Source organism: Euprymna scolopes, chromosome 12, assembly GCF_053919585.1.
Source record: "Euprymna scolopes isolate OS-2025 chromosome 12, ASM5391958v1, whole genome shotgun sequence".
Classification (NCBI taxonomy): Eukaryota; Metazoa; Mollusca; class Cephalopoda; order Sepiida; family Sepiolidae; genus Euprymna; species Euprymna scolopes.
In genome coordinates this window covers 148,359,755-148,374,491 of record NC_136493.1, presented here as the reverse complement: position 1 = coordinate 148,374,491, position 14,737 = coordinate 148,359,755, and the positions used below count along the sequence as shown (strand labels likewise).

Genomic DNA, 14,737 nt, shown 5'->3' with positions numbered 1-14,737 from the left:
AATGTAATATATGTAATATATTTCTAATGTAATACATGTAATATATTTCTAATGTAATATATGTAATATATTTCTAATGTAATATATGTAACATATTTCTAATGTAATATATGTAATATATTTCTAATGTAATATATGTAACATATTTCTAATGTAATATATGTAACATATTTCTAATGTAATACATGTAACATATTTCTAATGTAATACATGTAACATATTTCTAATGTAATATATGTAATATATTTCTAATGTAATATATGTAATATATTTCTAATGTAATATATGTAACATATTTCTAATGTAATATATGTAATATATTTCTAATGTAATATATGTAACATATTTCTAATGTAATACATGTAATATATTTCTAATGTAATACATGTAATATATTTCTAATGTAATAATATATTTCTAATGTAATATATGTAAATTTTTCTGTCAACTAAGAATCCTTCCGGGTATCATATGACCAAGTTAACTCTACTGTATCAGGTTGAACAATATTTATCTCCGACTTAGTCCCTGTACTATCAATAAACCTACGTGTATTACATGGGATGGTGATAATAGTGCGAAAGAGAAAAATAAAAGGTTTTGGACAAAAGAATGAAGGCCGAAATTGCTAGAAGCTTGTCATTATGTCATTTGGTGAAATGATGGAAGAGGTGACGGCCTAGCATATGTTGAATGAGGGTTTGTTGGAGATACTTGGAGATTTGGTTTCAACCTCCAGGTGGATGCTGGCAGACATCAAACACAGCAGGCGTCCAAACAAACTCGGTAAAAGTTACAGAGTAGGGCTCCTTCTTTGATATGTCATGTGTGTGCCACTCTCTAATGGACAAGCAACTTTATTTCAAGTCTTCTTATTCTCGCGTGGCAGAAGCACTCTTTCTGTCTGTATACGATTCTGTCTGTCTATTTCAGTCTATCTCTCCCTCTTCCCTCCCCTCTCTCTCTCCTTTTCCATCCCTTTTTTTCCTCTTCCCATCCCTCTTTCTACCTCCCGTCCCCTTTCTCTTTCTCTGTCTGTCTGTCTGTCTGTCTGTCTCTCTCTCTCTCTCTCTCTCTATATATATATATATATATATATATATATATATATATATATATACTAGACTACCCGTGACCCGTAATAATAATATTAGCTATGGAATTAATGTATGAGTGTGACATAAAGAAAATAGTTTTTTGTGACATAATAGAAACATTTCCATGAAAGTATATTAAAATGAAAAAAGAATATAGATAGATTTCTATAAGTCCTTCTGTTTATAATTGTTTATTTTTGATAAAAAAAAGCAAAACTTACAGCCATTGAATTATAAGTGGTTAACCATACTTATAGGTAAATGTGCACTGAACACATACCATAATACTTAAAGTTAAATTCAAATTTTGATATGTCTTTTAATTTAAACGCTAAAAAAATAAACAATTTGGACGCTGAAAACGTACACAGTAAAACAATGTTTTATTGTCGCATTGATTATTTATTTGTCATGTGAATTAAAAAAAAACATTTTTGGGGTTATTTGTTTATGATAGAAGAAAATGTATGTATGTTTTTTAGAAAGGTGTATTAAAAAATGGAGAATAAATTAAAAAAAAAAAAGGCTGTGGGTAAATCACCATTGTAAAATGCTCTATGGTTGTCAACGGGTTAAATTAGATTTATTTGTAAGAAAATTGCGTTAAAATAACTTAAACGTATATGGAAATGAACGATGTAAAAACAAAAAAATGCAGAAAGTATTAACAATTGTTTATTTGGATAATTTAAACACGAAAAAAAACAAAACAATTGGGATGCTGAAAACGTACACGGTAAAGCAATACGTTTTATTGTTGCATTGGTTATTTGTTTATATATGCATGCGCAATCGGAAGTCATAAACCAGATGTTGAGTTACAACACCCGTTACAAGGTCATTTGAGTTTTATAATTATATAGATAGATAGATACTAGCAGGCTACCCGTTATTGCCCGGTCATAAAATATGCTTAATATGATATTTTGATTAATGCAGGTTTCATATTTATTATTGGACCCACTATATAGTAAAGATTTGAAAAGTTAAAAACTTGTGCGCCACCACCGAGAATTGAAATCAAAACGTTTAGCTTACGATTTACTTTTTCCTTTGATGTTAATGCCTAAGCTATGAAGATATGTTTGCTGCAAGGCTAAAAATTTAAATCTGAACCAATCGCTATTACGTTATGCATGCATATTCATAATGCTGTCGTTCAACCTTCACCTTGCAAATTCCATTTTTAAAAATTTTACACTTTTGCACCAATTTTCCCTAGTTAAAACCCAAGTATGAGGTTTCGCATTGGTTCGAATACCCTATATATTAAGTTTCATGTCTGTAGACCAAAAATTGACAGGAGTTTGGTAGGCAAAATTTTTTAAACATATATATGCATACAAAAAAACTAATAGGAAATCAATTAAAATGAATGTTTAAAAGAATATACAAAATTAGCTAGATGTTTTGCAGATGAATGCAATTCCACAACCCATATATAACAAAGTTGTATTTTCTTTCTAAATAAATATAAAAAAGGGTTTTTAATATGAATATCAATACACAAAAAAGCTAGGCCGATAGCCATTATTGCGTGCTCTCGTGTAATGAATGAATGCAGGATTGACATGAAATTCTTAAAGATAAACTAAAATGACCGAAAAATGGGCTGAAATGACTTAGATAAATAAAAAGTAAATGACTTAGAATGACTTTAATGAACTTAAGGATGAATTGAATGACCTTAAGAATGACTTGAATGCTTAAAAAATAACTGGAATCCTTCAAAAACAACTTGAATGATCTGGAGAATGACTTGAATGGCTTTGAGACTGACTGGTTGTAAAGTGAGTGATCATTTTACATTAAATTAATACAGAAAAGTGACCCCCACTTTATATCACAAAGTTACAAACATAAGTACAGCATGTAGTAAGAACAGATACTACACTTTGATCTTTGCCAAAAGGCCAAGAAAAGCTGTATTTATTTGCTCCCCCACCGAGCTAATTAGGCACAAGGCCGATTTTTAATGTGAGGAGTGAAGGAGAAATAGGGAACAACTCCCTGGGGAGTAGGGGAGCTCGATAGTGACAATTGGTATGAAGGGTTGCCCCTACATTGACCAAGGTCTTATATGTGAGGTTTCCCCCACATATGGTCTTTGCTTGCAGTATCTGCCGGAACAGATACTACACTTTGATCTTTATATTTAATTTATTTCGTTTAAAGAAAAAATTACAATAAAAAAAATTCCAATATAAAATTAAAAAATTTAAAAAAGTAAAATCTCCAAAAGACAAAACAAATTTAGGCACAAGGCCCTATAAGGTCTGGGGAGGGGAGTGTTGCAGGGTCTTTGTAACTAAAGTAAAAATTGGAGTCTTTGGCGACACTTTAATCTTGGTCAAAAGGCCAAGAAAAGCTTAAAAAGCTAAGAACAGCGTCTATTAACAACAGACCTTTGATCTTAACCAAAAAGGCCAAGCACAAAAGTGTTACGGACAGACTGACAGACTTATAGAGTCGCTTGCACACGACTAAAAATTCATGGGAGTGAGTATATATATATGTGTGTGTGTATAATATATATTTGAATGACTTGCTCTCTCTGTACTTATCCTTCTGTATAACCGGACCTCCTTTCCTTTATCTGTATCAATCTGTTATCTCTTTCTCTCCGTCTGTCGGTAATAATCTTTTTTCTATTTCTTCTCTCCCTGTATCAACCTCTTTCTCTCTTTTTCTGTACCAACCCCTTTCTCTCTTTCAGTATCAACCTCTTTATCAGTATCAACCTCTCTCTCTGTCTCCCAGTATCAACCTCTCTCTCTGTCTCCCAGTATCAACCTCTCTCTCTGTCTCCCAGTATCAACCTCTCTCTCTGGCTCCCAGTATCAACCTCTCTCTCTCTCCCAGTATCAACCTCTCTCTCTCTGTCTCCCAGTATCAACCTCTCTCTCTCTCTCTGTCTCCCAGTATCAACCTCTCTCTCTCTGTCTCCCAGTATCAACCTCTCTTTCTCTCTGTGTCCCAGTATCAACCTCTCTTTCTCTCTGTGTCCCAGTATCAACCTCTCTCTCTCTCTGTCTCCCAGTATCAACCCCTCTCTCTCTCTCTCTCCCAGTATCAACCTCTCTCTCTCTCTGTCTCCCAGTATCAACCTCTCTCTCTCTCTGTCTCCCAGTATCAACCTCTCTCTCTCTGTCTCCCAGTATCAACCTCTCTCTCTCTGTCTCCCAGTATCAACCTCTCTCTCTCTCTGTCTCCCAGTATCAACCTCTCTCTCTCTCTCTCTCTCTCTGTCTCCCAGTATCAACCTCTCTCTCTCTGTCTCCCAGTATCAACCTCTCTCTCTCTCTGTCTCCCAGTATCAACCTCTCTCTCTCTCTGTCTCCCAGTATCAACCTCTCTCTCTCTCTGTCTCCCAGTATCAACCTCTCTCTCTCTCTCTCTCTCTCTGTCTCCCAGTATCAACCTCTATCTCTCTCTCTGTCTCCCAGTATCAACCTCTCTCTCTCTCTCTGTCTCCCAGTATCAACCTCTCTCTCTCTCTCTGTCTCCCAGTATCAACCTCTCTCTCTCTCTCTGTCTCCCAGTATCAACCTCTCTCTCTCTCTCTGTCTCCCAGTATCAACCTCTCTCTCTCTCTCTGTCTCCCAGTATCAACCTCTCTCTCTCTCTCTGTCTCCCAGTATCAACCACTCTCTCTCTCTGTCTCCCAGTATCAACCTCTCTCTCTCTGTCTCCCAGTATCAACCTCTCTCTCTCTCTCTCTCTCTCTCTCTCTCTCTCTGTCTCCCAGTATCACCCTCTCTCTCTCTCTCTCTCTCTGTCTCCCAGTATCACCCTCTCTCTCTCTCTCTGTCTCCCAGTATCACCCTCTCTCTCTCTCTCTGTCTCCCAGTATCAACCTCTCTCTCTCTCTCTCTCTCTCTCTGTCTCCCAGTATCACCCTCTCTCTCTCTCTGTCTCCCAGTATCACCCTCTCTCTCTCTCTCTGTCTCCCAGTATCAACCTCTCTCTCTGTCTCCCAGTATCAACCTCTCTCTCTCTGTCTCCCAGTATCAACCTCTCTCTCTCTGTCTCCCAGTATCAACCTCTGTCTCTCACTGTCTCCCAGTATCAACCTCTGTCTCTCTCTGTCTCCCAGTATCAACCTCTGTCTCTCTCTGTCTCCCAGTATCAACCTCTCTCTCTCTCTGTCTCCCAGTATCAACCTCTCTCTCTCTGTCTCCCAGTATAAACATCTCTCTCTCTCTCTGTCTCCCAGTATCAACATCTCTCTCTCTCTGTCTCCCAGTATCAACATCTCTCTCTCTCTCTCTCTCTCTCTGTCTCCCAGTATAAACATCTCTCTCTCTCTCTCTGTCCCAGTATCAACCTCTCTCTCTCTCTGTCTCCCAGTATCAATCTCTCTCTCTGTCTCCCAGTATCAATCTCTCTCTCTGTCTCCCAGTATAAACATCTCTCTCTCTCTCTGTCTCCCAGTATAAACATCTCTCTCTCTCTCTCTGTCTCCCAGTATAAACATCTCTCTCTCTGTCTCCCAGTATCAACCTCTCTCTCTCTCTCTGTTTCCCAGTATCAACCTCTCTCTCTGTCTCCCAGTATCAACCTCTCTCTCTCTGTCTCCCAGTATCAACCTCTCTCTCTGTCTCTCTCTGTCTCCCAGTATCAACCTCTCTCTCTCAGTATCAACCTCTCTCTCTCTGTCTCCCAGTATCAACCTCTCTCTCTCTCTGTCTCCCAGTATCAACCTCTCTCTCTCTGTCTCCCAGTATCAACCTCTCTCTGTGTGTCTCCCAGTATCAACCTCTCTCTCTCTGTCTCCCAGTATCAACCTCTCTCTCTCTCTCTCTCTCTCTGTCTCCCAGTATCAACCTCTCTCTCTCTGTCTCCCAGTATCAACCTCTCTCTCTCTCTCTCTGTCTCCCAGTATCAACCTCTCTCTCTCTCTCTCTGTCTCCCAGTATCAACCTCTCTCTCTCTCTGTCTCCCAGTATCAACCTCTCTCTCTCTCTGTCTCCCAGTATCAACCTCTCTCTCTCTCTGTCTCCCAGTATCAACCTCTCTCTCTCTCTGTCTCCCAGTATCAACCTCTCTCTCTCTCTCTCTCCCAGTATCAACCTCTTTCTCTCCCTTTCTTTCAACCTCTTTCTCTCCCTCTCTCTCAACCTCTTTTTCTCTCCCTCTCTCTCTCAACTTTTTCTCTCCCTCTCTCTCTCAACCTCTTTCTCTCCCTCTCTCTCTCAACCTCTTTCTCTCCCTCTGTCTCTCAACCTCTTTCTCTCCCTCTCTCTCTCTCTGTCTTTCTCTCCCTGTATCATTGTCTCTTTCTCTCTCACTATCCGCATCAATTTCTTACTCTCTCTCACTCTGTCTGTATGTATATATGTATATATATATTTTAAAATGTTACAAGAGGTTAGAAAAACATTGGGAACGTCGCTTTCAAATCCGATACAAGGGGGCCAGTTTATGGTAGAAAAATATCAAATTCTGTTTAGCCTCTGTTCATAGGTGTTCTCACAAGTAAATGGGGTGGAAATAGATATAAACAGAGGCTGAAGAGAATTAAATATTTCTCGACCACAAACTATTCCACTTTTATCGGATTTGAAACCAACGGTACCAATGTTTTTCTTACCTTCTGTAACATTTTATAATTAATCTTATCTTGAATTCTTTTTTTTTATATAATTGAGCACTTTGTTGTTTTTCCCCACAAACACCACACACGCACTATACATATAGAATCTCTATATATCTCTCTTTGTTTATCTCTCTTCCTCTCGTTATCTGTACCTCTTGCTCTCCCCCTGTCTGTCCGTCTCTCTCTCTCTCTCTCTCTCTTTCTTTATCTCCTCCTCTCTAAACTTCTCTATCTCTTTGACTCTAAATCATTGATTATTTCACTTTTACCCTCTCTCTTTTAACTTTCTCTTTTTGATAGCGTTTATCCCCTCCCCCAACACACACACACACGCACGCACGCATGCACGCGCGCGCACATCTAATATTTTCGTCTGAATATAATTCTTTACTGAAAATTGTCTAAACCAAATCTACAAAGATATCAAAACTTAAATTGGGGATCTTCGATGTCGCAATTCCGACCCCTTTTTAATAATTCTGCCCCTTTTTTGTCCCTTCCTCTATTCTTATGAAACAAAGGAAATAATTATGAAAGGTGTAAATGGCCAGGTAGAGAAGACAAACTGCAATGGCGATAAAAAAAAAAATAATCATAAAAAAAAAAACTATTCATTACGTATGGAGGCCTTTGGTCTGAGTGAATATTTTCTAGTATCTAATAAAGAAAGCCGTTTTATTTTTAGTTTTGCTTTAAACTCTTTAAAGGTATGGGGTTAATACCCACCTTTATCGGAACACTAGAAAGAAGGAAGAGGTCGCATTAAAACGGGAAAGGAAGCTAAAAGAAAGATATGAGCTATTATAGCTTTTACCCCTCACCAATTCCTCTTCTTTAAATGGCTGATTTGTGTTTTGCGGTTTCAATCAAGCTCCCGACTTTTAAAACCAATCTCTTGGCTAAATGAAAGAACACTTTATGAATCAATCTCGGTGGTTTCGCTTTTTGAAGTTAGACTTTTCCTTGAGTCTTCCAATGGCTTTAAATGCACTCTTATTAATTTGCTCAAATTATCTGAATTGACTTGAAAATTTCCTTTAATTTAATAAGCGTCACTCGACAAGTTCGATTCCGTTTGAAGAACGGGGGAGTGGGGGGGGGGGCATCACTGTGAAAGATGCCAGCAAGTAAAATGTATGATTAAATTCTAACTTTCCGTTTAAAGAGGAAGTTTGGATATTCAACATTTTGGGCAGTGGCGCAGAAATAGTCAACAGAAAACAAAAAGTATTATGTCCTGCAATGATCTCTGGAAAAGTGGATTTGGTAAAATTCGATTGTAAGTGACACTTTTCTGGAAGTTGAAGGTCCAATCGTCAGTGCCACATTCAAAATATAATTGCGAATTAGGATTTCTACCTAGTCATGACTGACGGAACGGAAGCATGCTAGCCGTGTGGATTAAATGAAGGGGTTCGTTCAAAATGACGTGCAGATTTCCGATTTTGAAAGAAAGATTCTAGAGTTCAACAAGATATACTTGAAGGTCAAAGGTTGTATCGGCTGAAACGTTGTAAAAATAAAGATGAGAACAGTAGTCCGAATAACACAAAAATAAAAAGGGGCACAAAAAACAATGAAATCTTTATTTAAAATTTTGCTTTCAAATATTTCAAGTAACAAACTTTGTAAAACAAACTAGTATATTAGACTGGCGGGACCTGTGGAAATTCCACAGCGAACTCTTTCACATGTGATATATTGATGTTGGCATTCTGTGGATGTTCAGCATAAATGGATACATCCTGATATCATTGTACCTATTTACTATGCCTCCCCACGGGACAAAGTTAGACACCAGGCTCGTTTTTTAACGTGGAGAAAAGGTACAAAAATAAAAATTGTCTCAGTCGTGAAGGATTTCTCCTCCACTGAAAGAGAGCGAGAAATGGAAGTGGCGCATCTGAAGAACAAATACTACACTTTGAGATATTAAATCTTTTATTCATGTTAAAAATACAGTCAAAATCAACGATGAACAAAAAACTTAGGCACATGGCGAACTCAAAAGGGGGGATTGTGGAGGTCGTTTGTCATCCTTGTCACTCCAGAACTAAACAAAGTCAAAAGTTTCTCCCAGCTAGTATCTTCTTTCACCATAATACCGCATTCACCCTTTCATATAGGGGGACGTCCTACTTAACTCCCAATTTTTAAAACATTTTTTATTGACGTGTAAAACCAAAAAAGATAACAATAAAATGGTACAATAATTCATTTGTGTCGAGGGCGGGGGAAGAAAAAACAAAAGGTGATTAGTAGGACCCTCCCAACCTAGTTGATAGACTGGAGTTCGACAAGAGCTTTTAGGTGTTGTGCAGGCAGGGGAAGTACAGTCAGTCGGTAAAGGATGAGAGGAAAGACGTAAGTGGCGCACGCCTCAGCTCTACCCTTTAAGGAAAGTTTCCTAGGAAGCCACGAATTGACTGCAGCCTCCACCTTTGACCGTACCTCCAACCAATTCTTGTCAAGCTGGAGACCCGGTCCGAACCACACGCCGAGGATCCGGACCGGGCCATCTGTCCAACTGAAGGGCGCCGGGAGGTTTGTTGCCACTCCAGGCGCCCAACTGCAGTCCTCACTTTGATCTTGGCCAAAAGGCCAAGTGTAGCTTTTTTGTTAAAACTATAGTATTTATCTAAGCTAGCAGGGAAGCCTGGCATAACCTGGTCATAACATACACTTAAATATGATATTTTAAGTTATGCAGATTTTGTATATATTATTATAGATAATTTTGTATTGATTCTTATATATTATAAAGTTGTGATTTCAACTATAAAATATACCCATATGACTTGGGTACATCAGTTTGAATTGAAACCAAAACTTATGAAGAAAAAATATGCATATATAACTTAAGTGCTATCAGCTATAATCAAAACTGAAACTTATGAAGAATTCTTGGTAAAATTATTTATTACAAGAAAGGGAAGGTGATTTATAATATAAATCTCACCTGTCTGTTTAAATGTATGCATGTATGTATGCCTCACAAAAACTTTCGACAAAGGCGACGGATCAGTATCATTTTGAAGCTCGACCTCTTGGACGACAAATATAAAAAAATTGGCCCAGAACATTAATTCGTTCACTCTAAATTCGGCCGTTTTGTACAAGGAGGGGTCGATTTTTTTGCCGACATTTTAGCAAGTCATCGTCACCGTTGGATTGACTTTGGTTAATTTCAACGCTTTTGACTTCCGGTCATGTCATGGAGACATCGGCTAAGACGTCAGATTTTCTTTCACTTTCTTTTCAGTCTTCGCGGCATGGTTCAAGCCTGCCTGCCTACTACCACTTTTTTTTTTTTTTCAGTCACTCGGAAGAAAAAAGATGTGTGACACACAAAATAATGCACATGCTATCGTATTAAAATATAGATATTGAGTTGTTATGCATGTTTTTGTTTCACTATTTACTTTAACCGTGCTCAATACATGAGCAGAGCTTAGTAGTATAAAATATATTTATGGTAGGTAAGTTATGCAGAAAGTGTTTCATTTCTCAGGAAAAGCATCAGGTTAATTTCATGGGTTTACATTTTGGAATTGTTTTTATAAATAAACGGTGTCCACTCCAGCTTTCAATGAGTCACTTCTTAATTTAATCCCCCTTATATACTACTAATCCTAACCCTAACCACTTCCACTTTTTCTTCGGATTTGCATTTAATATTACCCATATTCATGAGGCAAGATTTCCTGAATTTAATTTTCTTAAAACTCTAAGCCTTAAATTTTAGTCATTTTCTACATTTAAAATCAAGCAATGACTTTTGATCAAATTTGGAGTAAGGATTCTAAACATAAGGTTTAGTATCATTCCATATTGATTTTAATCTTCATAGGGCGATATAAAAATGGTACAAAACTGTACCGTTTAGGAAATTAATTTTTCCTATTCTATGACGGGTATTCTAGTTTTCTTTTCTTTTTTTTTTTTTTATAAAAGAGTATTGCTTTTATACAAAGTGGAAACCAACCTTCCTCCTACCAGATAAGTCAATCCATAAGTAGAGAGTACGTATATACATATACATGTACTTATTAGTGTTGGAATGATTAAGCGGAAGTGGCTAGGAATGGTGAATGTTTCAAGCAACCTAACTACTTGTGCAGAAACCAGCAGTCTTTATTTTATTTCTGTTTCGGTGCGTACGTCTGCAACATATAACAGCAAGGGAAGTAATTCCGTATATAATACCAGGAGCAGGTAATTCAAAGTGTTATACAAAAAGTTTAAATTGTTTGCGGTAAATTAATAATAAACGCTGGTTGGGCGAATCTAATATTGATGAATTTTGATGTAAATTGTGAAAAATTTCCTCATATTTTCCTGTGCTTCATTTATTTGTTCAAAACATTTCATTACTCTACATGTTTCACGGAACGAGTACTAATTTCTTACAATCTCACAGAATACGTAATATGAATAATCAAATAAAAATCTTTAAATATTTCATCAGATAGGCCCCAAATATCTTTACAAATTCCCGTTGACACTAAGTGTTTATTCTCCATAAAAATTAACAGAAAAAAATATGCTTCGCCAGTGTTTACACTAATCATATTAATATAAAATTGTAGAATCACATGAGTAATTTAATTTTTCAGACATAAATTATCATTTCTGATGATCTAAAGAAGAAAAACCATGTTTGATTTTTTAGTGGAGGATTTCTTTCCGAATTTATTTCTTGGAGATTGTTTGATTTGCTATTTTCTTTCTTGCTTCCTCTCACCATACACATTGATCTTTATTATAGAGTGAAAGATTATTTCTGAATTCGTTTGAATATATATCGAAAAAAATGCTTTTTATTCTGTGGAGCCGATGCAACCACAAAGTTAAGAACATTTTTATTATCATGATAAATCGTGAAAAGGGAGAATCATAATGACATGAAGAGGAAGCAGAAAGCATTTTTTCTTTTGAGAAATAGTTGGGATGTTGGTGGAGTGGGTTTGATCATTTAAACCGGGAATCCTCCAGTGAAACCAGTTCGTCACTAATGGCCGACCTCTGAGCATTTGCAAGATGTATTTTTACGATTTTGTAATTTGCAAAAACAAATCAGTTAATCTTCGTCTATCAATTTTTTTACAACTTTAAGAAAACTCTTATTTTTTTATAATTAAAGACTTTGAAAACTGTTTGAATTGCTTAATCCCCTTTTGACATCCTTTTTTTTTGGGGGGGGGGGGTCCCGGCAAGGAGTGATGTTCCTTAATAAAAGGGTTCAGAAATGAAGAATGCAAACTGCAATGAGGTGGCGGAAAATGTGACGAAGTAATGATGGCACATGTTTGTGCGAGAAATCAGCAGATTAGATGAGTAAGAACCGGATGGGTCACACACACAGAGGGGACGATTAGATGCTTTTTACCTCTGCCCCCCCCTCCCACTTCTTATAGTTCACAAACCAGAATATATACCTTCTGTCTGTCTCTCTTTATTTTTTTATACTCTCTCGTTTGAAATATTTTTTTCCTTCGAGAGGAAAATAGAAAAAAAAAATGAGCTACAAGGAAGTGAAGCAGAGGGCATTCTAGGGGAAGAATAGAAATTACCCCATCCGACTCGTTTCATCACAAAAATGTCATTAACTTTCGGACGGCACCAATCGTTCTTTAATGCCATCTTTTTTTTTTTTTTTTTTTTACGTACGATTGGAGATAATTCTATTAATTAAATAATTGAAATCCGTAAATTCTTTTATTAAAGAAATGTTGAATTTTCAAGTTAGAATAATTTTATAAAAATGCTTGAAATCTGGATTGCAAATGAATTCGAATGTTGTTGCCGGTCAACCACTTTATTCTAGGAACTGAGAAGGATCATGCTTTAAGCTGAATTTTGGCTTCCACGTTTTGGAGTAGTCAGCATTTTTTTTTCTTTTTTTTATGTGTGTCTATATAAGTTTCATGTCAAAGTTATTTCTCTACTTGTAAAATCCTTAATATCCATAATATTCTAGCACAAGTGATTAGATTATTAAGCACTCTTTCCCGTTTCTACAAAAATACAAAATCAACTTCGCAATCTAGCGGGAAATCCTCTCTTCTCTACAACATCTTTTCTCACAGAAAAGATGTTGCTAATCTTCCTTTACTCTATCAATTTTTCTATGATATCTTCTCCACTGAACTTCAACTTCTGCCCCCCCTTCATAAAACCTCAACAAAAACTCATCTTACTACCAACACTGCAAAGAACTCTCTTTTCGTCCTCTGTGTATCTAAAATCAAAAGAAACTTTCATGAATATTTTCCAAGAACTTCTTACATATAGAACGCATTATCATGAGACTGTTTCCCTACAGATTATAACATGTTCGTTTTGAAATCTAATGTCAACAAATATCTGTTAAGTCATCCTCTGAATCAATTAAACATTGTTCTCAATTTTTTTTTTTTTGTAGTATCGTTTCATCATTCAACTGTCAATATCATTAACCTTATCCTTGAACAGCTTTTCGTTTTAGTAAGTGGTGAACTATTAGTATATTAAATTAAAAAATAAAATAAAAATTCAATTTTTCTTGATTCTGACTAATAAAAATGTTTTCTTGATAAATGTTGGTTGGTATATTTACTAGTATAAATATCACCAGAGCAGATGAAGTGGTCTATAACCTTGGTAGATAATCCCATAGAGATGGTGTCTCCATAAAGGCACTGGTCCCCATCTCCTCACTGAGCGGGGTGGGGGGGGGTCAGGAAGGGTATCCTGTCTATAAAAATCTTGTTTCAACTTGGAAAATTACTTTCAAAGAAAATTTGTTGCATTCCAGGTTTTGTACTTTAAATAAAATCTTGGTCAGGGGTTGGCTTGAAAGTCAATTTCTAGAAGCCGTTCAACACATGCCAGCATGTTTGGTTGTTGTTTTACGGCATATCAACCCTTTTCGTGTTATTTAATGGCGAATCCAGTTATTTTGGAAATAGTATTCAGGTTGCATCCGATTATTTTGTAGAAGGTTTTATTTTTCAAGATCGTTGTATCTTCGATTGCTCGTTTGTAGTGTTTGGTTTGGTTGTTTTATATTGGATTTTATCGTTTTTGTTTTCTTGCCCTGCTGAATATGAATGAGTTTTGCAATGGGAGAGGGAAAAGTGTTACAGTATTAATGTTTGGTACGTTTTAAGTTAGGAAACCAGTCAGGAAGTTGAGGAGATAGAAAGAATGAGGGAATGAGAAAGAGGAAAAGATGGGTTGTTGTTTTTGGTTTTGCAGAACAAAATTAAGTTTTGCAAAAGGAAGTAGAAAAACAAAAAGCATCAATGTTAGGTGCATTTCGACCCAGGAAGCTAATATCTTCAGACAGCCTGATCTGGTAGCACCAGTTGCCAGCTTGTAAAATGGGCGTTAAACAAATATGATGATGATGATGATATGTTCTCAAATCTGGCATTTTGTTGTGAACAGGCTATGTTTTAGATGTAGATCATGGAGAGGTTATTGTGATACCCCACCTTGGAAATAAGCTGGGAGTTGATAAAAATTAGCTGGATATGACGTCAGAGATACGAGGAAGAGTGGCGGTTTCCAATTTCTAGGAGTCTTGATAAGCTTGAATGTGACAAAACCTGTTTTAAGATCTAACACAACATATAATAATAAGGCAATGATCTGAAAATAAGGTAAATCTCTTTCTCTTTTTTTCTTGCCCCACCGTTGACCTTTCAGCCACTGGATGGTTAATTTTGTTCAATATGAATAAATCCTTCATCTTCTAAGAATCGTATTTATTTGAATTGAATAATTATAATTAATGTAAAAAGTATGCTTTGGCCTTTGTTTCAACATCGGTACTCAGGATGTATGCAGACAGAGTGCCGGCGGTCAGCAATGGGTGTATTATTAGATGACTTGAACTAAATGATTGAGTTGTGGTTCAATACACGAGAAGAGATTCATGGAACAGTTAACCAATGAAATGTAAACATTTCTGCTTAAGAATATTTTTGTGTGTTATAGATAACGTATGAAAATATATTCATAGCAATTAAGCTACATAGAGGCTTCCACGTTTCAT

At 36.5% G+C, this 14,737-nt stretch overlaps 2 protein-coding genes and 1 pseudogene across 3 annotated transcripts in view; 1 reads left to right on the top strand and 2 right to left on the bottom strand.

Annotated features, from left to right (window-relative positions):
* LOC145291537 (transcription initiation protein SPT3 homolog) overlaps positions 1–14,737 on the top strand; it is a 440,277-nt gene that overhangs the window by 135,809 nt on the left and 289,731 nt on the right. The window lies entirely within an intron of this gene.
* The window catches only part of LOC145291535 (uncharacterized), a 429,029-nt gene that overhangs the window by 283,204 nt on the left and 131,088 nt on the right, over positions 1–14,737 (bottom strand). The window lies entirely within an intron of this gene.
* On the bottom strand, positions 2,887–3,022 carry LOC145291720 (U2 spliceosomal RNA; annotated as a pseudogene).